General features: G+C 41.4%; 1 protein-coding gene across 2 annotated transcripts in view; it reads left to right on the top strand.

Annotated features, from left to right (window-relative positions):
• The first annotated feature begins 2,837 nt into the window (after positions 1–2,837).
• The window catches only part of LOC101075629 (receptor-type tyrosine-protein phosphatase F), a 129,743-nt gene continuing 106,586 nt past the window's right edge, over positions 2,838–25,994 (top strand). For both annotated transcript variants that reach the window (XM_029831562.1, XM_029831563.1), the window contains exon 1: positions 2,838–3,348. The gene's annotated coding sequence lies outside the window, so the exon portion shown is untranslated. The remainder of the gene's footprint in view (positions 3,349–25,994) is intronic.

Consider the following 25,994-nt stretch of genomic DNA (forward strand, 5'->3'; position numbering starts at 1 on the left):
CTCATCCTCCTGGGTGACTTCAATGCCCACGTTGGCAATGACAGTGTGACCTGGAGAGGTGTGATTGGGAAGAACGGCCCCCCTGATCTGAACCCGAGTGGTGTTTTGTTATTGGACTTCTGTGCTCGTCTCAGATTGTCCATAACGAACACCTTGTTCAGACATAAAGGCGTCCACATGTGCACTTGGCACCAGGACGCCTTAGGCCGCAGATCGATGATCGACTTTGTGGTTGTGTCATCGGATTTAGGGTTAGGGTTAGGGTTAGGGTTAGGGTTAGAAGAGAGGGGCGGAGCTGTCAACTGATCACCACCTGGTGGTGAGTTGGCTCCGATGGTGGGGAAGGATGCCGGACAGACCTGGCAGGCCCAAACGTGTTGTGAGGGTCTGCTGGGAACGCCTGGCAGAGTCCCCTGTCAGAAGGAGCTTCAACTCACGCCTCCGGGAGAGCTTTGACCATGTCCTGGGAACGCCTGGGGATCCCTCCGGATGAGCTGGAGGAGGTAGCTGGGGAGAGGGAAGTCTGGGCTTCTCTCCTTAGGCTGCTGCCCCCGCGACCCGACCCCGGATAAGCGGTAGAGAATGGATGGAGGGATGTTGAGAAAAAGATACTTAACTTAGTGAAATAAAGAGTTTTGCATTCTAAATGCCAATTACTAATATAATGGTGATAATATACAACATTTTACAGCAAAACTCAGGGCTTCATAAATAGTGTCATCAATCCATCAGTTGTGAATGAATATGATGAAATGACAACAGAGATAGAATAATGTAAGGAATAGAGAGGAAGAAATAAAATTGGACGTATTTGTGCAGTGCTTGGACTTATATATTGTATATAAATCAGTGGGACCTATAGAACTTGATCAGACAAAGCAAAATTTTTTGGCAGAAGGTGGAAAAAGGCCATAAATACCTTTCAAAATCAACCTTAAAATCTAAGAAAAGTCTACTTTAGGCATTAATGAATGGAAGTGAGTGTTAAGTAGTATTATAAAACCCCTAAGACAGTATAGATTGGTTGACATAAATGAGGGAAAGCGGTTATAAAAGAATTATAACAGAATTACGGCATCAAAATGGGAGAAAGGGTAAACTTCAGCACAAGGATAACCATAACAGAAAGTCACTTTGACAACAATCAATGTGTTGACACACAATTATTGAATTTTTCTTCCTGATGCTTTTGATCCTGTTTGAAATTAGATGACAACGAAGTAAAACGAATTCTTAAATGTTTGAGCCAAACAGACCTTTATTTTATTTAGGACCTTTTCAGCATCAACCACTGTTTTACACCTGTCAGATAGATGGATGGATGGATGGATGGATGGATGGATGGATGGATGGATGGATGGATGGATGGACCGATAGAAAAATGTGCAGCCTAGGAAACTGTATATTAATTTGCTGATTTTGTTTTATTCATTGCCCCAGACTTGCCTTGCCAGAGGGCCCCTTGTCACCAGAGGGCTCTATATTAGAAGTCAAAAAGAGAAAACGATTTAACTTGTGCACACCAAAGCTCTCTGTGGGGGGTGAAAAGCAAAGAACCCGGTCTGGTTTTGGCCACCAGTGATTTATACCAGCATTATTGACCACCTGCACACAATTGTCTGCCACCCACGTCTCAGTGTACTACCAAAACGATGCCCTTCCTCTGATAGAAACGGCAGAATCGCATTCCTAAACAACTGAGCAATGTCCAAGGTTAGGATTTAAAAATCAGGAGAATGCCATTTCCCCCCTCATGAGGCATCTGACTAACCCCTTTATCTGCACCTAAGATCGCTGTGCAGTCCATGTGCCTCTTAGTGTGGGTGAGCAGGGTGCAGTGAATGAGACATTCATGATAAGCTGAAACCCTGAGTAATCTGCTCCAATCATGAGAACGGCATGCTAGGTTCTGCCAATCTAACAGTTGATTAGTGTAGAAGGCAAAGTAGATGGGCAGTCAGAATCCTCAAGATATTCTGGTTTTTATTACCATGGGGGTCGCGGTGCCCGTGCCCCCGTATGTCTAGCCGAGTCGCTTGAATGCCTGATACACTTACAACCAAGCTGCACAATAAGTAGGGCCATTTATTTTATTCGTGCTGCTCTACAGTTTTGATGCTTGGTGGTTGTCCATTTTAAAATAGAAATTTCAGGCAAATTGGAAATTTCCAATCCAGTAATTGCATTTTTATTTGGAGGGCATGGAGGCTTTCAAATCTTCCCAACATGAGCAGTCATAGTAAATAAAAGCTCTCGTTGCAACCATCTCCCAAGGCCACATAAGAATAATAGTTTCAAGTATTGGTAAGAAGGCCCTAGACTGGGTTGCCACAAATAAATTATGAATTGCAGGTTGTGTCGAGCCCTTTCAAGGTGAGAGCAAGGATGACGATGAGAAGTGGGGCTGTCTTTTATTTGTTCTAAGAATTGGGATAATAGGGCAGTATTTATAAATGTTCTCTTCCCAGTGATGATTCATGACCACCCTAATGCAGGAGCTTCATATGTGGGGCCTGGGGAGTACCGCAATTAGCTGCAGGGGCTCCCCCCCCAAAAAAAGGAATAGATCAATTTTTCTGTCACGACATGGATTTGTGTTGGATGATAGTAGTTATTTTGATGATGTATTCTGCTTCCGACATCAAAAATTGAACCCAAAAAGCTCTTCAGGGGGAAAAAAAGGGGGTGAGAACATCAGGATGAGGGTGCAGCGACATTGCTGATTATACGATTAACAAACGGCTTCAGACGTCGCAGGAATGAGGACTGAATGGCCACACAAGCGAGTGTGACCGAGCGGATCCGAACATTCTGCTGACCGACCTGTGCGTGCGAGAGTGTGTGAGTGCGTGCGTGAGTGCGCGCGCGCGCGCTTCTCCACAGAGGCAGTCAGAAGCGTGACTGATCGGGGAGAGACGCAAGAGCTCTCCACCTTCCACAGCTCCTCCTGGGGAGACTGGGAACGCGCTCACGAATAAACTAACACAGTTTAGCGGGCAAACGAAGAAGTTGTCCCCCCACCAACTGCCTCTCTCGCCGGCAGAACGCGACAGCGAAGCGGATCTTTGGCAGCGACGCGCAGGAGTTGCCACGACTAGATCCGGTGTCCACGAGCCCGTCTGGGATAGGACCTCGTGCTATTCCCCCCGCTAGTGGACCACGAGCGTCTCCGGCTTCCGTTCCCACTTCCCCGGTTGGCTCTAACTCCGGCGATCCGAGGTTCTTACTTTACGAAGTGGATTTTTTTTTTTTTTTTTTTGTGCTGGGGGGGGGGGTCGCTTGCTGCACATTGAAGACCGGGACCGTGGTGGAGAGAAATGCCAACGGCGGTGACAAAGAGGAGATCCAGTAAGTGCACCCTTATCTTCCCCGTCTGTGCCCCGTTGAACTTGTGTCGCGGCTTTTGGCGTTGCCGTGAGGCTGCGTTGCTCGGTTCCCCCCAGGGCAACTGTCACCTGTGTGTTTGTGGATGCTTGTTGTTTTGTCCTGAAACTGGAGCGACTTTTAAAAACCTGCGTAAATGTCGGCGGTGATGGAAAACTCGGGCACCTCTCATTGATTCGGCTACGGCGAGACAGCCGAGATCGCAGCTTTACATCCATGCTAACTCCGGATGCAAAGCTAACGGCAACTTTTCTTTTTAACGCTGCCGAATGAGAGCAACTAACATTTCACACGCTCGGTGTCCATTTTAGCAGACGGAAATGGTTGTTGGACGGAGAGCGAAGCCGCAGACTGTCAGGCGTGTGTTTCGGAAGTGACTTATTTCACAAGTGGTTTTCTCTGTCGTGCGCAGAGTTGGGAGCGCAGACACTTTCAGCGTCGTCTTCGATCAAGCAGAAAATCGTGGAAGAGTCACTCGTGGCGTTTTAAATACGACTAATGGTTTGCCTGTCAAGTTGGCGCTTCTAATTGCAGTGAAAAGGGCTCGCCGTTGTTTTTCTGCTCGGTGGGAAATGCCACACATCTCACGCGTGCAGACATGGCTATGCGCCTTTTTCTACTTCAATGTTGGCGCACACGGGTCATCTGTAAGAGTTTGGTGTGCACACCAGCTGCTGAGGCTGTGGACTGGCCTCTTTAAATCAATCCAAATTGCTGCAGCTCTGACCACACGGACAACCTTGATGTCATGCCTCTTTGCAGCTGATCGGTGCACATGCAGAGCTCCGTGCGTGATCCCCCCCTCCTCCTCCTCCTCCTCCTCCTCCTCCCTCCGACAGGTGCATCATCCTTGGTTAAAGCCTCCTTCAGATGTGAGACACAGCAGAGTGCACCTCTGGAATCACGGAGCATGTTTGACTGGGATTTTCGGCACTGCATCGAGCCTGCAGCCCTGTTTGGTTCAATCAAGAAAAAATGATTGTGACTGCTGTAGGGTGACTGACAGGGTGAGGTAGCCTCACGGCCACGTTCGTCAATGCAGGCATCCGATTAAAGCTGCCAGGAACAGAATGTAGGGACCCAGGCGTGAGCCTGACTATAACAGGATGATACAGGGTGGGTTCGTTTCTTGCAGTTGCATCAGAGTCTTTCAGCAACAGAATCCAAGACTCTGCTGTTTGGGCTTTCTATACCTTCATCTCCTACCTGCTGAAAAGAAACAATTATGGTGCTTTTGTCTTCTGTGCATGGTAGAACTTGTACGGCACGGTCTTAAAGACTAGTAAAGTGAATACCAGCGAATGCAGTAAAAGCTACGGGGGAAAAAAACCCGATGACTGGCTGGCAGGCTGTTTATGCAGTAGTGGAGATTACATGCAAATGAGCGTAGCATCGCTGTTGTTTCTTTGCAGAATTGAGAGCGATTGTGACCTTTTTCTAATTAACTGGACTGCAGAGTGGTTGGAAGACAAAGGATACCAACATTTTTCCTTTTCTTTTTTCCTGCCCTTTATTTTTTTGTTATAAAATAAAGGTGTTGCTGGAAACATTAGCATACATCCAGTAAATAGTAGTAGGAGGAAGCAGTTAACACTATGCTAATTATACTGCACACAAATAGTTTCTGTACTGTGTAATTATACCTTGTAACAAAAAGCAGAGGATGTGCTGATTGACTGATTCGTCTTTAAGTTTAGTGATGTTGCAGTTTATGTCTTTTTCACCTTTTGTATTTAGATGTTTTTTTGTGTTGGGGATTTGCATCAAAGCCTTGTCTGGTGCCAGTAGCTAGAGCATCTACCTTAGCTCCCTGAAAAGCCTGCTGTGAGCACCAGTGCTGGAGAAACTAGCTTGGCTGTAACCACACTGGAAAACCACTTGGCACAACCCGGCCCTAGCTGACGCTTTCTCATGCTTTCCATATGGTAAACTCTCTGCAATTTCACAGACTCGGGATTCTAATGAGAGGTCTGCCCATCGCGCCTCGGTCTGTGGTGGGTGGGATCAGCATTTCTCTGGTTTATAGCGAATTAAAATGGCCCTGAGATTCCTCAGCGGCCCGCTCTCAGGGCGTTGGCACGGGGAAATCAGAGAACTCTTTTTTTAACAGGCCAAACTAGTTCATACTGGCTGCAGTGTAACTCTTTAGACACACAGGCTATATGAACCACACTATACCTACAATTGGAGCTGGTTTTAATTCTCCGTTGGAGGGAGCTGTATTGTAGTCAGCTCCAGAAGTGAAGGATGAGGCATCCTAATGCTTTCCTCCTGAGTTTACACTGATGACACTGCTCCCGGCTGCTATTGTGTTCTGTAGCATCCCATCTCCGCACAGAGAGAGGGAGCTCTCGCTAGCACGCTTGGTGGATTTTCAACAATGCGTCCTCCTTAACGTCAGCAGCACACATGCAAAAGAGCGATTCGCCACTCTCTCCGTGAGTGTATTGTCAGAACAATCTGACTGCTGATTGAAACCAGGTCTCCCATTTTAGAGTCTACTGGTGCCATTATAAACCATTTACACTGATGTTTTACAGGGAACCCCTGCAGGGAGGAAAGCGGAACCAGACACATGGCCTAAAATTGACCTGTGCTACCACAATAGGACTCTATTTACTCTGCAAGCTGTTGTCTTGCTGTTTTTGTATTAGCGCTGCAGAGTGAATGGTCAGTACTGATAGCATCAAAGGGTCAAATGTCAATGTGCTATTATTATAAATTAGTGCCCTACATGTGTAGAGGTAATTAAGGTTTTAATGCATGTCTTGGTTGATGTAAATCACAACGGACGTCCAAATTCTTGCAAAGTTGACTTTAAAAAATCAAGTATTTGTTGCGCTGTCATGTGTTGCCAGACAGTCGTCTATGTCGACGCACCAAGTAGCTTTGATTACATTTTTGCCACTTAAGCCTTAAACTGCGCAATTCATTAGAGAGGCAAAGCGCTGCTAAAGTGCCAGAGCTGTAGACGTCTTTAGAAAAAAACATTGCCAAGACAAATCAACAAAGCGTTGTTGTATGAATGTGGTGGTAGAGTCTCCAGCATTTCAGTGTAGCCTTAATGGCGCGGCATTCAAAGGGTTAACGGCATCGCTGCAGAGATATCAAGGACTGACACGCTCGCATCTCACAATCAAAAATGTTCTTTTTCTGACGTGATTATCGCGATACAAGTCTGGAGGCATCTGTCTCGTTGAAAACATGCAGGATTGGAAGCAGATTACACTTGTCCCACGGCGCTCAAAGTGCCAGGGGAAGTAAAACAACAGCAGCGTCTCTTCTCAAAATCAGAATGGGTTCACTCAGAATAATGCAGATTTGATTGTGAGCCCTTTTATACGGAGACCGTCCGCCTTGAGAACGAGAGGAGCAGGCATCTAGTCTTGGAGGAATAAGCGAGCTTAAATAAGCTAGCAAAGTTTGCGGCTCAGGGAGTGAAAATGCTCTAAATGTTGTGGAATTTCAGGAGGAGTCTGTCATCCTGAATAAATGTGGTTCTTTTTAATGGTTTAATGGGTTAGTTGGCTGGAAACCAACAAAAAAGCCATTAAACATGCTTTGTCCTTTATCTTGATTAACATGAACACCTCATTATTTTTGGAAAGTGAGTTTATTAAAGAGTTTCATTGATGTTTTGAGCAACATGGAACAAAACCAACTCCAAGAACATTTGACGTCTGAAGTTCGAAAAAGCCGCTCAATTTTTTACTATTAGAACAAACCAGATGACTAAATAGAATATGTGCTTTTGATTTTGGGCTTTAAGACCGCTTGATCCTTCCATAGTGCATAATTAAGTCCATATTAAATCCATATCCTTGATTTAAAAAATCAAAGGTCAGTTGCAGGTGAATATTTCAAGCCCTGCGGATCATTTCTTGCTGACAGCTTGGAAATGTCGCCGTTCTTTCTGAGAGGAGATTCGGATGGAAACCAAACTTCCAGACAACTGCAAGATGTCATTTTCACAATGTGTAGTTAGCCGCCCACCGGCATGCATAATCAAGTCGGTAGTATTGAGATTCATCCGCTGTCCCTGTGATCTCGGATCGTCCCAGATGGAGGGCTATTCTCACCACACAGGCACCCTTACTGCCACCTACTCTAACAGATGTTTAAGCTGTATATCTGGATTTTTGCACATCCCTTTCATTTTAATATTTGGAATATTCTTGTTTACGCTGTTGTTGCCATTACAACTGACGTTAAATAAGAGTGTGTTAACCAGGCTGGTCTGATTATAGTGTAAGACCACCCGCTTGGAAATAAATTATTGTTTTTCTCCAAACATAGTGTTTACCGATTTGTGGCTCCTTGATGGGTGAGGTACTTACTCATTATGAGCATTTTGGCAGCGTGGGGAAAAATGATTTTCATCAAAGTAATACGTCTTCCAGACGTGCAGTGTGTTACATGCAGACACAGATAAATGGTGTAGAATGTGGTACATTCCGTTATAGTAGTGGATCGTACCATTTAGTTTGGCTTAATGATCTGATACAGTCCATAACTATCCCATTCTTTCATATTTGAGTCAAAAATAGAATGTTAAACTGTATCATGAGGAGTGAATTTGGCTCCAGCGATACATTAAAGACATTAAAATACATTATGACTCAGTAGAGTGAGCTCACCGGTGAGCTATTTCACTGCATTCAGCTAGCATAGATGTTACATTGATTCACGTCTCAGGTCATGGTCCAGGAGACACTTTTATCACATCTTGTGTGGCGGTAATTGCCACAGGACGGCAATGGGAACATGCGACGTGTAAATACTGAGGGCCGGTGCAGTTGCCCAGTCAGCAAAAGTGCACAGATGACACGGCGCTTGACTTCAGACAAATGGCAGGTGCCGCTCATTTACAACCTCTTCTCTTCAGCATCTCATAATTAGAACACACTAAACCATACCAACTGTTTCAGAACAGAATGTGGGGAATCTCAATATCCCTTCTTTATGCTCAAAATGTGTTTCATGAACTGTCTGATTTAGTACGAATATTCGTGATCACCATGCAGATATACAGAGAAATCTGGTACAAAACCTGTTCCTGGTGTTGGAGAAAAAAAGTTGAAGTTCAAGAGTTTTAGCTTGAATGCTTTAAGGGATGTCAGCCATAATGGCCTTTTTCCTCCGTAAAAGCTTCTTTTCTCAAGGGAATTTGTGTCCGAGCCCTTACCTTTTTGGCAAAGATGTTATACAAGCACACGGACAGATTCTTTTTGTGCACTTTCAGGTGCAAAAACTATATCCAGTAATCAGTCATCAGTGCCAAGACACTTTGTCAGAACACGGCACCCAGACGCTTCTAGTGTAGAAATGAAGAGGTTCTGGAGTGACCTTTGGAACTGGTGCAGTGTTTGAAGAGGGGCTTTAGAATAATTGCATATGGATATAATCCGTGATAAAAAGGTGTTTTTGGTGCACCAACTTTAACTGAAGTGTTGATAGTAGTGGAAATCTGGTCACTCCTCTGGGCTAAAGTACAACAGCAAATGGCAGAAAAGTGCATAGCACCCACTCTGCCCCTGCTGATACTGCAGATGGATGGGGTTTTAGGGAAGAAGGGTGATGATTTTTGGCAGCAGGGGACAGAGATGACAGCTCTTCATCTATGGAGGGCTACTCAAGGCCTTGGCTCTAAGCACCTCCTGTGTGCTCCTGACAGAGCCTTGATGCCATCATAGACCATTAGCGTTGACAACATGTCATCATGCCACACTGGAGCTCATGGTCAAGCAGGGTGAGAACAGTAAGTGAAGATGGCACACGTAGAAATACAGTTAGTTTGATAATATTAGTCAGATTTCTTCTCTGCTTCCATCATTTTTGCGTTAAGGCTTGGTTGACCTTATATAACATGTCACAGATTATGCTTCATTTACAGTATTTCCATGGCTGTCCACAAGGCTGTCTCGGCCTGTGGCTCCGACTATCTTAAATGCCACCGCAGGTACCTTTGGAGATGTTTTTCGGGATGCCGTGATTCGATTAGACCCAAATGTATGACACAAGTGAAGACAAGTGACTCCAATAAGTCCATGTAATGCAATAATTCAGTGACTGATTTCTGGCCAGGGCACTGCTTTAAAGACTGTTCTCAGAACCCCACTGAACTGGAAGTAAAAACCCAAAAGAGAAAAATACTAGCAGAAAAACAAACATGCTGAACTTTTAATGAGATGTTTCCACAGTGACCAAAATGCTAACACGATTCCTGTATCATCCTTATCTATAAATATGGCCCATGATGATATAAATGACCCAATATGCAGTTGCACATTACCAACATTAATCAGACCTACAAAAGGTACATTTCAAGGTCAGACGCCACGCTGTAGAGCTGGAAAAAAGTCCAATTTTCTGACTGCATACAGGATGTAATGAAATATCACAGCGAGGGGTCATGGTGTAGATGACTGGGGGAGGGTACCCTCTTCTGCTTTGTAATAAATGGAATTTATGAGATGTATATTTAATGTTTATGGAGCACATATGAAAGTTGTCTGCAGCAAATCATTTATTTTCATTTTACGGTTCTATTTATTGTGGGAACAGCTTAAGATCATGTGCGGAGTCGGCTTCCTGATGCATAGTGCATATAAAAGGCATGAATATGTTAACTGCGTCATATAACTACAAGAAATGTAGAATCTCAAAGGACAGCGTCCATGTACCTTCTTTGATTCCAAAAGGATTTAAGATGATGATGGATTTTAAGTTATGGAATGCAGATTAAGAGCTTCACATATTGGACCCCTGAATGTAGAAGCTGCCTAAGAAGTTTCAGGAAAGGACAAATTTCACATTTTCATAGATCAAATGGGATAAAGTGAGCCACATTACACGGATTCTTATATCTATTTACATTTCTGAAGAAAAGAAAAAAGTTCTTGTAAAACCAACTTTGCTGGATTGCATCATTTTCAACACACACTAACTTTGAGTCATAATGCTATTTTCTTTACACCCAATCTTTGTTGCTGTCTTAGCAGGTAGACACAGAAGAACTCTGTAGGCACGGCAAGGTGAGCTCCATTCTGCAGCTCTTCTAAAAGGGCAGTGATTCATGAGGCTGGCTCTGATGTCCCTGGGGCTGGGAGGAATAGCTGGCATTATCTGCTGCAAATGGGTTTGAAAATGCTCTCAGCCAGGTTGACCAGGGCACTGATTTATAGCTGAAGACACACTGAACACTGAGGCTACCTCTTTTTAAGCATAGGTATGAGCTTTTACTTCTGCTGCATGCATGGTCACACATGTATTCTCATCACTCCCCCCCCCCCAAGAGCTCCAAATGTGCGCAGCTACACTTATGTATGAAAGAGAGAAATGTATGGCACCAGACTTGGTGTTTATTGAGACAGCTATTGTTCTTATTACATTAAGTATAAGGTGAAGAGGATTTTTTTCCAGCTTCATCTTTCTTTCATCAAGGTATACACAATGTAAATTGAAACCTCATCATTTGCTTGAAGAGCTAGTTTCAGTGCCAGCTGAAATTGTGTATTTTACGGCCAAGTGTCTATAAGACCATTCAGATATAGTTGTGTTCAACATAATAGCAGTGTGTTTCAAAAAGTGAATAAAACTAAATATTTCTAAAAGCTGTTCAATGGGGAAGCTGCACATTAAGTTCAATTCAAAATTTTATTCAAGACACGCACTCGGTTCATAGTTGGGGAAGGGGGGGGGGGGGCAAACCAAACACAAAACAAAAAACATTTTTAAAAAATCAACCATTTACATACTGGCAGCATCATCACTTGTTCAACAGATCAGGAAAAAACCACTACCCAGGGTTTGTCGGCATGGGGAAGATGCTATTTGCATATATTGTATGCACACATCTGTACATAAGGTTAGACAGCACAGCAGAGCAGCTTGGCACGCCAACGCTTGCAAACATCTGGCCTCCGCTGCTCCGCCGTGGCACCTTCATGCCATCATTATCTGCCACATTGACTCTCCTCCTGTAGTGTCGTCATAAATGGGCAATGTTGTTTGTACATATTTCCTGATTAGCATGTTTGCTTCTGCACGTGGCATTTGGAAATCTCTTTAAATCACGACTAGGAGATCTTTTTTTCCAAATGAAGACATCATAGAATAATTATTTAAAGAAAAGAGAAGAAGAGGGAATATTTGTCCATTCAAACTAATAGCGGCGTATCAATTTTCCCATTATGAATTCAACTGATTAGCGTGTAAGCTGAAAAATACTTGAAGATTTTGCTTTTCTATAAATCACAGAACTATTTAGTTGTATAATCTCTGTTTCTGAGAACTGCTTCATGTGTGTTGAATGGAGTTGACCAACTTCTAACGCCTGTTAACAGTTTAACTACATCCCGCAATTCATTTTATTTCAACTCAAACAGCATTTCTGATTTCACCACATGTGTTTTCTATCGGTCTAAGGTCTGGGGACTGGGATAACCCCTCCATAACACTAATCCCGTCGGTCTGGAACAAAGATGCTGCCCAATTTCTGGTGCATTTTGGGTCATTGTCTTGTTGAGACGCACATCATGGCAGCATTTCCTCTTTGGAATGATGCAATATGAGCCCTTAATGTTTTTTTATGTGTTCAAATTGAGCCACGATCACTTGGTATGTGGAAAAATAGGCCCATCAGAACAGTATGATGACTTAACACCATGCTCCACAGTCCTCACAGTGCACTGTGGCTTGAATTCAGCCTTTGATGGTCATCTGACAAACTGTCTGAGGCCCCTAGACCCAAAAAGAACAATTTTGTTTCATCAGCCGACAAAATCTTGTGCTATTTCTCCTTAGGCCAGTCATTGTGGCTTTTTTGGCAAATTGTAACCTGTCCAGCAAGTCATTTTTTTTCCACAAAGGGTTTTGCAGGGGCTTCTTACTGATAGCTTATCTTCACACAGGAGTTTTCTAGTTGTAGCAGTACTCAGAGGACACTTTAGACCTTGTCTGATTACTCAGGAACAGATTGTTGGCTCAGTCTTTTCTACTTGGGCTATTATTCAATCCATGCAAATGATCATTTTCCATATTCTTCCATGTCATTCTGGATTTGGATGCCATTTTGAAGCATTTCAGATCATTCAATCTAAGTAGCCTGAAATATGGACCACCAGTATTTTCCACAGTCAATGGTGTCACTGCTATAATAACGTAATGTGCAGTGTTCCGAATTCATATGTGAATTTTAAATCCATTATGATGATTTTCAAGCTATAATCACGTTTATTACACTGCTATTATTTAAAACATGACTGTACTTGGTGTTTTTCTCACTCTGCTTGAGCTTACTTCAAACTTTTAAATGTAACATCTCAGAAAACTCAACCTGAATTCGTTAACTGACAATATAAACTGAAACTGTTTGGCGCAGCCAACCCCCTATGGCTCAGATTTATAGAAAATCATCAATTTTCACTTTGCAATTAACGTGGCAACGAAGATCACTGATTCCTGCAGGGTGAGGAAATGTTTCATACCCCTTTCAAATTTAAGCGTAGCTCCCAAGCCAGCGCTAACATATAACACAGGGATAGCTTTATGCATTCCAACCAAGAGGATATCATAAGAAGATTACTGAGGGTAATTATTATAGAATAACCAGTATGTTTTCACACCAAGCGTTCTCTTTGTTTAAATATGCGTTTCTCATCGGAACAGCATGGCTCGGCAAAACCAGGGGTGGGAAAATCACCTCGCAAACAAGGGTTGCACAAACCGGATTTGACTTACTTTGTGAAGCGTTTAAAATGCAAGCTGACAGAATATTTTAACCCGCATCACCTGCTTCTAGTGTTGCAGCCTGGCACATCAGAACCCTCCTGGCCTTTTCTCGCCATTATGAAGAAGGAGCAGGAGCTCAGATTTCAGCTCGCTGAGGAACTCTCTGGAGGATTAGCAGAAGTTGTTTGGGGTTTTAATGAGTGACATCAAACGGCTGTGTGCCCACCTATTACCCACCATCTAAACCTCCTCTGTGCTAACCTCCACACGAGAAACTCTTCCCCAGCTAAATATTAATATTTCTAAAGGTTTTAAGTGGATTATTTAAAAGGCTGGATCCTGCACGCAGGTAGTGTGGCTTCATGAATGCATTTCTTTGTGTCTCTGCAAGTTTTTTGCTTAGTTTTATTGTGTTGGCTAGTGTTCTGTCACGCCGCTGAGTTAGCAACTGAACATGCTTGTTCTAATTTCACTGATCACAGGACAAGCTAACATTGTTTTGCTGCCAGTTTTGCATTCCATTGTATGTATGGATGTGTCTATATGTATCTCCCCTGATGAATCATAAAACCTTTTTTCTCCAACAATGTTCAGCATCTCAAGGCTCAAATGGTTGTACAGCACATTGCCTCCAGACCGGAGGTAAAGGTGAACTCTTAAATCTTGATGGATGAAAATATTGCTAAATTGAAAGTGCGCAGAACAATTCTCCATTTTACACTATAATTTTTCTGTCTTCCTTTCCTGTCTTTATGTTTGTATTTAGATTGAATACATCAGACTGTCACAAGCCAGTGAACGTGTCTGAGCAGGAAGGCGTTCACCGTTGCGTTTGAATCTATATTGACACGGGGACAAGTCAGAGCTTGAATACCCCACAGTAATAACCCCTCAACCAAAGCAATATGTTAGTCGCTTCATGTCTGCACCTTATTTGTGTGATTTGAAAATATCCACACTTTTTAACTAATATTTAAAATATCCATAACTTGGTTGCCTGGAAACTAAATCATCATAAATGACAACCCTGCTTCCATTACAATTGCTGCCTGTTTTGGTTAAAAAAAAAAAAAAAAAAAAGATACTGAAAGTATTCTAAGCATGTCTGCCATCACAACGGAGGTGGAAGACATTATTATGCGGAGGACTGTAAAATATAAATCTTGTCCTCTGCAGTATATTTTAGTTTTGCGGCTTTACGTCTCATTCGCTTGCTATCTAATCTGATACATGGCAATGGGATGGCAATGGTTCTTTGTCTGTCAGTCAACAAAGTACCTCTTCCATTAAGGACTTATTTTAAGAACCTGGCACTTGGATCTATATGTCATTTTAATAGAAATACTAGTGAACCGAAACATATTCAAGGTATGCTTAAGTAAAACTAAAAACTGTCCACCCCTCTGCTCTCAGCAGCCTCTAGTGAAACCGCAATAAAGTCTGCTTTATTATTCATTCATTAAGGGCAAAGCATAATTTTTCATGAATATTTTGTAAGTATAACTGCCCACTTCTGGTTAGATTACATAAGTGTGTGCTGCAGAGGGAGCGAGGGACTGTTAGTACCACAGTGTTGGCTGTGTTGGTTTGAGAATACAAATGGCAGGAACTCCAAAATGACAAGTTAAAAAACTAACATTGTGTTTCACAGTTTACTCTAATCATGTATCATTATCTGTTCACTGCTAATTACCCCTGTATTCAAAATGATGTGTTCTATCTCAGATGGGCTCCAGGAGTTTACAACACATGTGAGGGAAGTGATGATAATATTGATTAGAGATGGCCTAAGCTACTGTAACTGTGTGTGGGTGGGGGTGGGGGGTTCACATGCTTTGGGTTATTCCAGATAAAGAAATACTCAGTGAAACTGGAAACACAAGAACAAGAAATTATATACTGATGAATTAGAAAATGTAATTTCCAGCCTATTTTTTACAATAATGGAAATCCGTCAGGTAGTTTTCGCCAATAGTGAATGATATTAAACATTATTTCTGCAGGATATTGTGTTTCCCCCCACATATTTTGAGCAATTCCCATAGCTGCAGAAGCAAATTACTGTTTGCCTTTTCTGTCTGTATGTGCTCAAATAATTGTGGTTTAAATGAATGCACTCGTAGTTAGTGCTGCTAAACACCCGGGGCTACAGTGTGAGCCATTTGAAAATATGATCTTTATGTGTAACATGTCTTTAGTCGGACTGGATGTCTTTCAGCGGGCCGTGTGGGTGCTGATACTCCGCACGGAATGTGATCTGCTCATGTGCTCTTGGAGTCTTAACACCTGACATTTACTTTATTGTTAGTGTTGAAACCACCATTTCATCGAGTAAATAATTCAGTGTTCTGACCTTTTGCTATCTTGTTGACCTTTTTGAATTTAAATTAGGCCCAACTATGCACAAAAGTTTATTCAAATACAATCTTGGTAACCATGTTCCTCAATAGTGAATTGCTGCTAACGTGTTTTAATGGCATTGTTGGTTTATAATGGGTCAGACATTGGTCTTTTGTCAGTACTTTATTCTTTATTATACATAAAAACAAGATATTTGTGATACTTATCAAAGTGATTTCCTTGAGCAGCCACATGACCAGAGCTCAGTAGGTATCTGTCTTGAGGCGCTACGTAATGTGAGCACGTGCTCTCTCACATTAGCCAAAAGCAAGTGGGCAGCTGCCATTTGACTGAGCAGTTTAGCCAGATTTATCAGGCTTTATTCACTGGACTGCACAACAAAAGAGTCAAGATATAACAAAAAAGGGTTTTAATATGCAAAAGCAGTTTAGTACAGGGGAGGTTTGATAATAAAGCAACAGCAAAGGTACAAATATCAGCAGGCAAAGTGAGATCAGTCAATTTTACAATTAAAATGTTTGAGCCCTTTAGCTCAGGCAAGGAAACAGAACTTGGATGTTGAGACTGGGACAAGACCAACAGACATTGACCAAGACAAAACCTGGGGCATAAATACAGGACAAGGTTGGAGACAATAAGAAAGAGCTGCTGGAGGAAGGGGTGAGTGTGACATCAGTCTATGCACCTTCAGGCATGTCAATCAAATAGATGTGCCCCAGTCTTAAAGGATTAATATCTAATTATTTCAGATGGACCACTAGATCATATTTAAGGATGATGAAAGGAAGTAGATTTGGAGCCAGTGTTGGTGTTGCATGTTGGCTTCACCTTCAGAACAGAAGTCTACGTCCATTTTTTACCGTCCACGGGGAGGGAAGGAAACAGGGACAGAAAGGGACAACAGACAAGACCAAAGGAAAACAGAAAACATGAACAGAACGAACCAGGAGAACATGGACCAAGAGCCATATGGTTCCTTAACAAGCTGTAGGTCAGGTCGATGTGAACGATGCACCAGCGAAATTGTGCCGATTACGTATTATATTGTGATTAAATACTTGTTTTAAGTGTTTTTCTGCGCCTGTCACAGTGATTTTAAGAATGTTTTTAACTGCTGTTACATCCAAATAGCCCTGAGGGAACATTAAATGTTTTCAAATCAAATCAATGTTGCATGGCATGACAAGATTTGTGTGCGATGCTCCACAGTAGATCAGGAGTGGGACCCTGTATAGAGGACATCACTTCCATTAACAGCCAGAAAAATTGGGATTATTTTGCTCACGAAATCAGAATTGGTCACTTTTGAAGATGGCTTGCAGTTTATTCCTGTTAAAGCGGAGCGTTTCCTTGCTCGGCCTCTTGGTCCCAGCAAGGTGCCTGGAGGCCTTCACGATTGCAGCAAAAATGATATAAATAAAGTTAAATTAACTCAATTTGTATTATCAAATGGTTGAAAATTGCTCAAGATGAAAGATGGAAAACCCAGGGGTGTAACTTATATTATGTCTCCATAATTGTGTTGAAATCAAAGGGTTAATTTCTTGTGCTTGCAGATATCGGTCCTAACTGTGCTTTCCTTACATATATTGAATCTATATTTAATCATATTTCTAAGCTCAGTCTTGGGATAATCTTGTATTCCTTTTGATTTCTGCATCATCCATTTTTGAGTGCATTATAATAAGAATTGTGTTGTGGAACTGACAGCCAAAGCTTTCCTTTGCTGACCTAATTTGAAAATATAGTATATAATCAAAAAGGCTAATTATTACTTAGCTTAATATGTAACTCTTCTTATTAAGGTTATGGATATAGTGCATAAATATCACTGACTTGCTTGCACACATTAAAAATGAGAAAATATGAGAAAAATAAAGTGAAAAGGACTTAAACCATGATAAAGGGAAAAACATGAGCATAAAAGCCTGCAGTCAGTGGGCCTTGGTAAATATTACTTGTTAGTCCTTTTCTCTGTTATAACACAATTTCCTACCCAAAAGGATATAAAAGCTGCAGGAAAGCACCTTATCCTGGTTTCTAACAGCTATTGACTACCTGCACAAGTGAGGTCACAACCTTGGTGGAGTGACGGATCAAAGAAACGTGGCAGAGGTAACTCCATGTCTTTCCTCACACCATGGAGGTCCTCGCACGTGTCCTGTTATAATGGGGTTGCGTGTAATTAATCGTTGCTTGAACAAATTCACCGTACAGTTTAGTTCCTGTCTGATACAGTCAGCAACATGTGGCAATGATAGACTCTCAAGTGTGAGGGCATCTGTAGTATTTGCTATCTCTCTGAGAAACAGACAAACGGATCCGTCACTTATAGGTGATGCATCGTGCTTCATTGTTCAGTGGACACCGTACCTGAACAGGATCGGAGCCAGGATAGACAAGACCATGTAAATGGAGTCTGTTTGGACATCTCTGCATTCCATCACCCGCACGTCAGGTGAAAGCACCATACTGGTGAAACAGATGTGAAGACTAACTAGCCTCCAAAATGTCCGTGTTGGTGCGGAGTCCATTTACCTCGGTTAGTTTGGAAAGAGGGATCGCTCATGAATTATGAATGTGGAACAAGGGCCAATTAACAGTTGTTAAAAGCAATGTATTTATTCAGGCAGCCCAAAGAATGCTGAGGGATTTTCCCAAGGTTTTTTCCCTCAAGATTCATACTTGCGCTATATAACAACCTGTATGAAATGCCACAGTAATTAATGAAAAGATGTATCCAATTAGTCAATGACAACTCATTTGGTTTTAGTTCAAATGACAGATTTTCTATTTAATTGTAACATCTGTGCTGTTGTTCTTTGTATTGTCCATTGAATTGTTCTCAGCCTAAATTCCCTAGACACGCCTCTTCTACCAGTCTGTTGCGCATGCAGTGGACTCACTTAATTACCACTAAACGCACATATCACATTTATTCTTTCACTTGACCATAAACAAATTTATTCTCTACTTTTAAACTCTCCTGATACTGCTGCATCGATATAAGAGAATGAGATTGTTTTGCGGCATTAAGCACAAAGAAAACAAGCGTTATTCACGCGGGACATATGAAACTGAAACTCATGACACATCCTAATGGGCTTCTGATGCTTGAATGCCAAATCCAACTTTGCAGTGAAATACACATTCTTGACAACTACCGAACAGAGCAACAAACGCATTATCTATACGTGGATATGATAAAAGGCCTCCCTCCTGTGCTGTTAGCCATCAGAGATTCTTAATGGTATGTTTGTTACAATACAGGATGCCTCATGAACCAGTCCCAGACTTGTCCCATCAATCTAGTATAGGAGTGGCTTTCTTCACAGGCAGCATGCCATTCTTTTTTTCCCAGCCCCTTTGGGAATGTTGATTGGATCCCAGTCAACCTGCAGTAGATGGATTGGCGCTCAACTGGGATGATTGAGTGGTGCTGCTGCCTATGCATGGATCTAAAGCGTTGTGAGCGGCAACGCGCGTATGTGCGTGCTCACTCTCTATGCACGCTGGTTTCTGTGAACAACAGCACATCTGTGTTACTCCATCTCCCCTCTCATTGGAATTCTGAGTTTCCTCAATCATCACCAATGCTGTCGTGCTCACTGCCTGGCTTGCGGGCTGCTGAGTCGAACGGCATTCCAGCGAATAAGTATTCTTGATTTTTCCATCAAGTTATTATCACAAAGCAGCTGAAAGTATTTCTGTGGAATTGAGCATTCATGGTGTCAGGACAAGAGCCGTTGGAGTGAAAGATGGGGGGAATATACGAGATATGTTAGATTTTGTCTGGAAAAATGAGTTTAGACTAAAAATGTTTCCCAATTCTCCACACTTTACTGTTTGTATGGCAGACATTTTTGAAAATGGCTGATCTAAAGTCATGTCACTTGTAACCTGCCCACCGTGTTGTATTAGCCTATTCCTTTTTTAATGACTTGGTAATTGCTTTGTCCCAGGTTATTGAGATGACTGCCATGCACTATTACACCAATTTAATGGTGTGTAACTATTCATCTTAACAAAGCCATCAATCACAGGTGTTGCTATGGTGACAAAATCATCCATATGTAGATGTTGTAGTTAATTGTACTTTGTCACATTAAGTAATACAATAGAGCATTCAAGTTAGACTAGGTCAGACTGTACGACGTGTGTTGTTTATGTTTATTCTCCTGTCTATGGCTCTTTATCATAAAAAAGGGGCCTGGAAAGCCTCGACTGGTTTGCTCTTTTTATATTCTCTCATTAGTGTTTCATCTTTTACAGTTTAAATTTACTTTAGCCCTGAAGTCCCAGTGCTTAACAACAAAAAGACAGTGCTATTCATGTTGGACAGATGCTTCAATTATGTTTATTAATGTAAAAATGCAGAAAAAGAACTCCTATTCAGACAATTCTGTGCACTGCAGGACCGATCTGTGGCAACTCTCGTCTGTAAGGACCTCCGTCAGTGTATAATTGTGGAGGCAACATAATGTCGGACCACAAAGAAGCATGTGATCGATCTGTCTCCTTCTAAAGGTTTAAATGTAGGTGAAAGAAGTGCTTGCTGTGTCATTAAAGTCAGATTGAGGCCCCCATTTGTCATGGCTGGTTAGTCCAATGTAGTCTATAATGCTATTAAAAACGTGGCACTTTTTAAATGCCATTTAACATAGAGCACACTGTGTGTTTACATTTCATTCATGTCTGCCCACTTTCCATCAGCTTGATAGCACAGATTGTTAACTAACCCGTATTGGTCAAAGAATAATTTCTGACTATGTCTAAAAATCTCTGCATTTGTTGTGTTTGACACCAACAACTTGTGTGTCATGATGCATCTCCAGTGTGTGTGTGGGGAGGGAGAAAGAAGCCTCTGTGTTCTGCCTTGAAAACACTTGATTTATGAAATAGCGGCCATATGGTGCTGAGCTCAGTTGCATATATTGGTGCATAAACATTGTAAATTCCTAACAAATGGTGATGGCTTCACCCACATTTGTGCCATGTAAAGCTCTTTTCCTTCATGTTGCTTTATTGCATTTGCCGAGTATAAACAAGCACTCTCCTTTAATGTCTCCATATAAAGTTTATTGTTATTTTTAAGAAAATCAAGGAAAATGAATCATTTTCAAATGAGTTCAAATTATTTATTTATGTTTTATAATTGCAAATTGTTACACTGTGTTTTCTCTAAATACTGCGCAGACTGTAACCTCAACAACTCAATATATAGGTTTTTTTTTAAACGCATTAAGTGTTCTTGCCAGTTTCTTTTAATGCCAATTGCATGAGGTCATTCTGAATTAACTTTATTGTTATCATTTTAGACAGTTTTGCACACACCTTTGCACAAGACATGTTTATGTTAAGTATCATTTCTTCACATTTAAGTCATATCAATCTTTCACTGACATACACGGTTATGGGACATAACATATGGGCACTTTGAGCGAGCGTGTTGCCCATCTGTGCCCATCTTACTTCCCACCAGCCACCCCTTGAACTCCTCGTTAGATAAAGAGGGCAGTCTATTCTTGATGGACAGCATCTGCTTTTTTCCAATACCCACTGTGGGAAATATGGAGACGCCTCCCCTCATTTCCCTTTTCACAGTTCCCCCATTTCCTCCCCCCACTCCTCTACACCTCGCAAACTGAGCATTGTACGATATCATATATCTTTGAATGCTTCTCTGAGAGTAAGACGCAGCAGATGCAGATTTTTTTGTTAGCATCTGACATGCTGTTTTTCAGAAGGAAGTTAAATTGATCGGTCACACTTTGCACGACTTTGGTAATACAACCTGTTATTGTAATGCTGGGCAGAGGCGGGCAGTATTTTTCTCAGACATATTTTTATGCATTCCTGAGTGGATTTAGACACATTAAGAAAGATTTTTCCTGTCAGCTTGATGGAGAACTGGTTGAGTGATTTCTATAAGCCCATCATTTAAAAAAAAGTCCATCAGAAAGCAAAGTAAATTATAGACCATTTGACTCGCTGATAGGTCAGCAGGAACATTTAACTTTCCATATTTAACTTTCCACTGTTGGAAACAGTGTGGTTGAGGTTCTCAATCAAAGGTTTGTATGAGCTTTACCCGACATCCTGACTAATGGCAGGAAATGGATTCAACTACTTCCAAGCTGCTGCACCTTCTGAAATGAGGCCACAGGGACTGTTCCTGACCTGTCCACCCTTAAACCACAATGGCAGCTTGGTGAAGGGATTAGGAGTTGGCCGGTACCTCTGCCAGTCCTCCCACCCTGTTTATCCAAAGCAACTATAGGTCTTCACATAAGAACTACACTTGCTATTGCCACCAACTACCCGGTAACAGTTGCAAGAATCCAGGTCTTATCACACAGGCAAAAACGGTGATAACACCCTTGTAAACCTAAGCAGAGGTTTCAGTATTGCACTGCCACATCTTATTTTATACTGTGCTGACAGAAATTATGTTCCATAAATAACTTGGAAAAAAAATCCTTTACATAACCTTTGATTACATTAGTTTAGTGAGTATAAACAGTAATGAAAGACTTTGTTGTAAAATCTTATTAAAAAAGAACATCGACATATGTGCATCAGGTATTGAAATTAACAGTTTCCATATGCTTTCTCTTTGTTTTTATTTGCATTTCTAAGTTTATATTTGGGGGTCTCTATTTTGGTGTTGACTTCCTTTTAACTGCTAGAGCAAGCATGGTTTAATTTTGATGTAAGTATTTTCATTGCTCATCTCAATGAGGGTATAAACATTAGGCTCCAGGGACTGTAATGTTTTATACACTAACATAAAAAAGGGGTCCAACCATGCAGAGTCATTTTTTTTAAATTGGATTAGCATGTGCTATTCAATTAATAGCTTGATTAATAGCTAAAACTAAAAGCCATATCAATTACCTAGTGTATCCAGTGGGCTTTGGTGAAGGACTGAGTAGTATAGCAGAGCATAGGTTGACAAGCTTTCATCATATGCATTTACCTTTCAGTGAGAGCAATAGTAAGAGACAAAAATCATAGGAAAGTGACTGATGGGGAATTTTGCAAAGCTGGAATAGAAGGATAATTCTTCATTTAAATGAAAGGAGAACACTTCAAAACAGCGCCTTCCTCTTATCAGTTTTTGTAAAATGTACAGTATTTAAACGTATGAAGGATAGTTATCACATTTTTTTCAAGCACAAACTGCTTTTATCCACTGCATGATACCTACCGTACCCACTGTGTACCAATATTGTAATAAAACTCTAAGATTCTCGTGTTATTTTTTGCAATAAGAACGACTAAAAAAAGGCGGTCAAATGTAACCTAAAACTGATTTTATACTAGGGGTTTTCCTGTGTCATACAGAAAGACAATATACTGTAGACCTGATTGATGTGCCTGAGAGCCAGGAAAAAAAAAATCATCAGCACTTCTGTCTCTTTACTATATGTGCACCATTGTAACACGACAGGTAATCCATCAGCAAGCGAATATAGTGCGTGTCACCAAAGTACTCCAACAGCAGAGCGGGAACCACACGCATCCATATATTTAATGCCCAGTTGTGATGGCTGGCCTCACTTGTTAGAAATTCAGACCTGGGAGTCTCCTTCCAACCACAACATGTGGTGCTGTCAGCATTTTCCTTTGTGAAGCGTGTTGCTGTTACTGGATTCAGTGTGGTTTACCCTATTGGGCGTTTTATTGAAATATTCCTATACATCAAACTTATCACACCAGGAATCATAATTGCTTCTGTGACTTTTCACAGCGTATGAATATTTACGGGGTGGGGGCATTTGAGAGAAGGTCAAATTGATTTTTCCAGATGCAGATGTCACATTACCAAATGAGGCTTATGCTTGTTGTTAGATTCGAAGTGCTTTCTGAAAGACCGTTTGTACCCTCCTCCTTTGCAGCTCATTTAATAGACAGGCTGACAGTTTAAAAAAAAAAAAAACAGCCTAAGGGAACGCAGCACGCACGTCTGATGTCGTATCTTCTTGGTCCAGCACTTGTATGTTTGGAACTCTGCTAGACCAATCCTGCTCTTCATGCTCACCAGACCCTCAGGCCCCACTTTGATCTCCTTAACAACCAGAACAGCAGTTCAAGCATCTTGTTATATTTGACTGTTTAATCCATCAAATGTGTTTGTCTCTGCGCTGCACTAATGAACATCTCTATCTAGGTCTCGTCGCTGTTGAATAACTCCCCTTTTAACAAGGGTATATGGGATAAACTTGCATAAAACATTAAAAGGATAATTGCTTATTTCTGCGAGTCAACAGTGTCCTGGTATTTCCAGTGCTAAATTAATGGTTATTTTCCTCGTTTTTAGGAAAGGCCATGACTCGTGTTAACAGAAAATTTCAGCCTTTATAATTTGCATGAAATTCTAATGCGGGTTTTCTTTTTTGTTGTCCTCTTTGGCAGTGTTCTGCCCAATATCAGTGGCAGACAGGGCTTTGACTCCTGAATCAGCCTTTTGGGTTATGTCCTTGTCCAATATAATCAACTGTATCAGCCCCCTTTGGGTAAAATGCAAAGCCACTAAGCAGAATGTCTTAACTAATTAGAAGCTTGCAAGCAAAGCTGTAGAAATGCACAAGCATCCTTTTCTTTTTGCTTTTGCTTTCTTTGTTCAAATGTGCAGTTTTTTTTCATGTTTCATGTTGCTCATGTTTTTGATTTTCCTTGAGGAAAAACCCAAGATAACTCCAGACATTTGTGCAAGCGTCAGTGCCCCAATATTTTTACCCAATTTAACTAGAATCCTTTGGTGTAGCTCTTAAATTAATACATCATTCACGATTTTGTCTGCATTTGGAATTATTGTACCCTAAAAAGTTCTCCTGCTTCAAGAAATTGATTCAAGTTGTGATCAATTTGAATCATCTTTTGCTTAGATTCGATATTTCCTAGTCCCAACTGTGAATGACTCACTTGTACATTCAGTGCAGGAACATTTTAAATTAGGACATCATTGATCTGGAACTGAAGAATCAATAAGCTAAAGTTGTCTGGTTTGTACATTTAAAAGGGGTGGTTCGGTTCAAATAAACTGGTCACGATTGGTAGAGCTGGCTCATTTTATTGGATTGTGTTGTTCCAGAATGGTTGTTAATAGGAATTAATTGCTAATCCATCACATGGAGACAGATGGCATTCATCAACACATTTGTTTTTGATGCACTGTTATCCATGTTCTTTCCAATTCTTCCCAACAAAATGACTGAATGATATGCACTTTTACATTTGTGCTCTCTTAGTCTTTTTCACCTTCTGACAGGCATTTAGGATCTGTCATCATTGCCCCCCCCCCCCAGAAGCTCACTACAATTCATCTGCATTTCACACCCATTTACACTGTTCTCATACCGTCAATGTAAAAAAATGAACTCTGAACTGTTTTTGAACCTGTGGAGTGGCACCACCTTTGTCTTGATACTATAATATGTTGTGGAAAAACGCAAAACCGAAGACATCAGCCTTCATTATTTAAAAAAAATCTATAAGAGGAAGCCAGAGGAGCCGAGGATGTATCCTACTCATGGGGATGTATGGACAATCACAAGGGTTGTCACTTCTCATTTGTTTATTTCGCGACATGCACTTTGGTGATGCACCCTGACGGGCTCTCCTTGTGAGAATCTTGTGCATGTCGGTCTGCGTTATTGATGCAGGAAACCATGCAAAAAAGAAAAACACCCTAAGGATGTTTAAGTGGAAAATCTTTCACTTGTTCGTATTTCTGATGATTCTAGAGCCGGCAAAGATCGAGCCTTTCACACGGTTTCATTTGTTCTATACATGTATAGAACAAATGTCACTCATGAATGTATGGATCTTTATAAGATCTTATACTTAAGATGATATCATTCCTTCTGCAGTGACAACAGATGGTAGCAACTGGGCTATAACTGACAACATAAAGATGGAATATATTATCATATGAATGAGAGTCAGGTCATCAGGTTTACACTTGAGTCATTTAGTGTATGTGCTGGCTTGGTGTGTGTCTCCTTTGATAAGTAAGGCAGGAATAGGAATGTTAGCACTGCACTGGACAGGATGGAATAAGAATTGGTCTCATGTGCATGATAATTCAGTAAGCATAATGAAGTTACTTTTGGTGGGTGTCAGTCAGGCCAGCATTCTCCGTTGTTTTTCCCTAGTGAAAAGATTTCAGATAAACCTGATGGAGGGCAAAGGCTCGGCCAGCACTGAAGTCAGGATCTTTGAGACTCTCTTTAATTGAATGCTTCCAGTAATGCCTCTGCAAATAGCTGTTAGGCTGTCGATGATGTTTGCATGCATATAATCGACCCTTTTTGTGTCGACGGTCGTAACGCCCTCATAACAGGACAATACAATAAGACTTTAAATATGGAGGTCAAAGTTACAGTTGGTTATGCTGCACACTCATGTTGTGGCAAGTTAAGACATCTCTGCCCCCGCAGACTTGTATAACCGCAATCTGTCTCCCCCCTTTTCCAGCCTACCTGTTTGCATTATAGAAGTTTGATAAACCT

Source organism: Takifugu rubripes, chromosome 22, assembly GCF_901000725.2.
Source record: "Takifugu rubripes chromosome 22, fTakRub1.2, whole genome shotgun sequence".
Taxonomy (NCBI): Eukaryota; Metazoa; Chordata; class Actinopteri; order Tetraodontiformes; family Tetraodontidae; genus Takifugu; species Takifugu rubripes.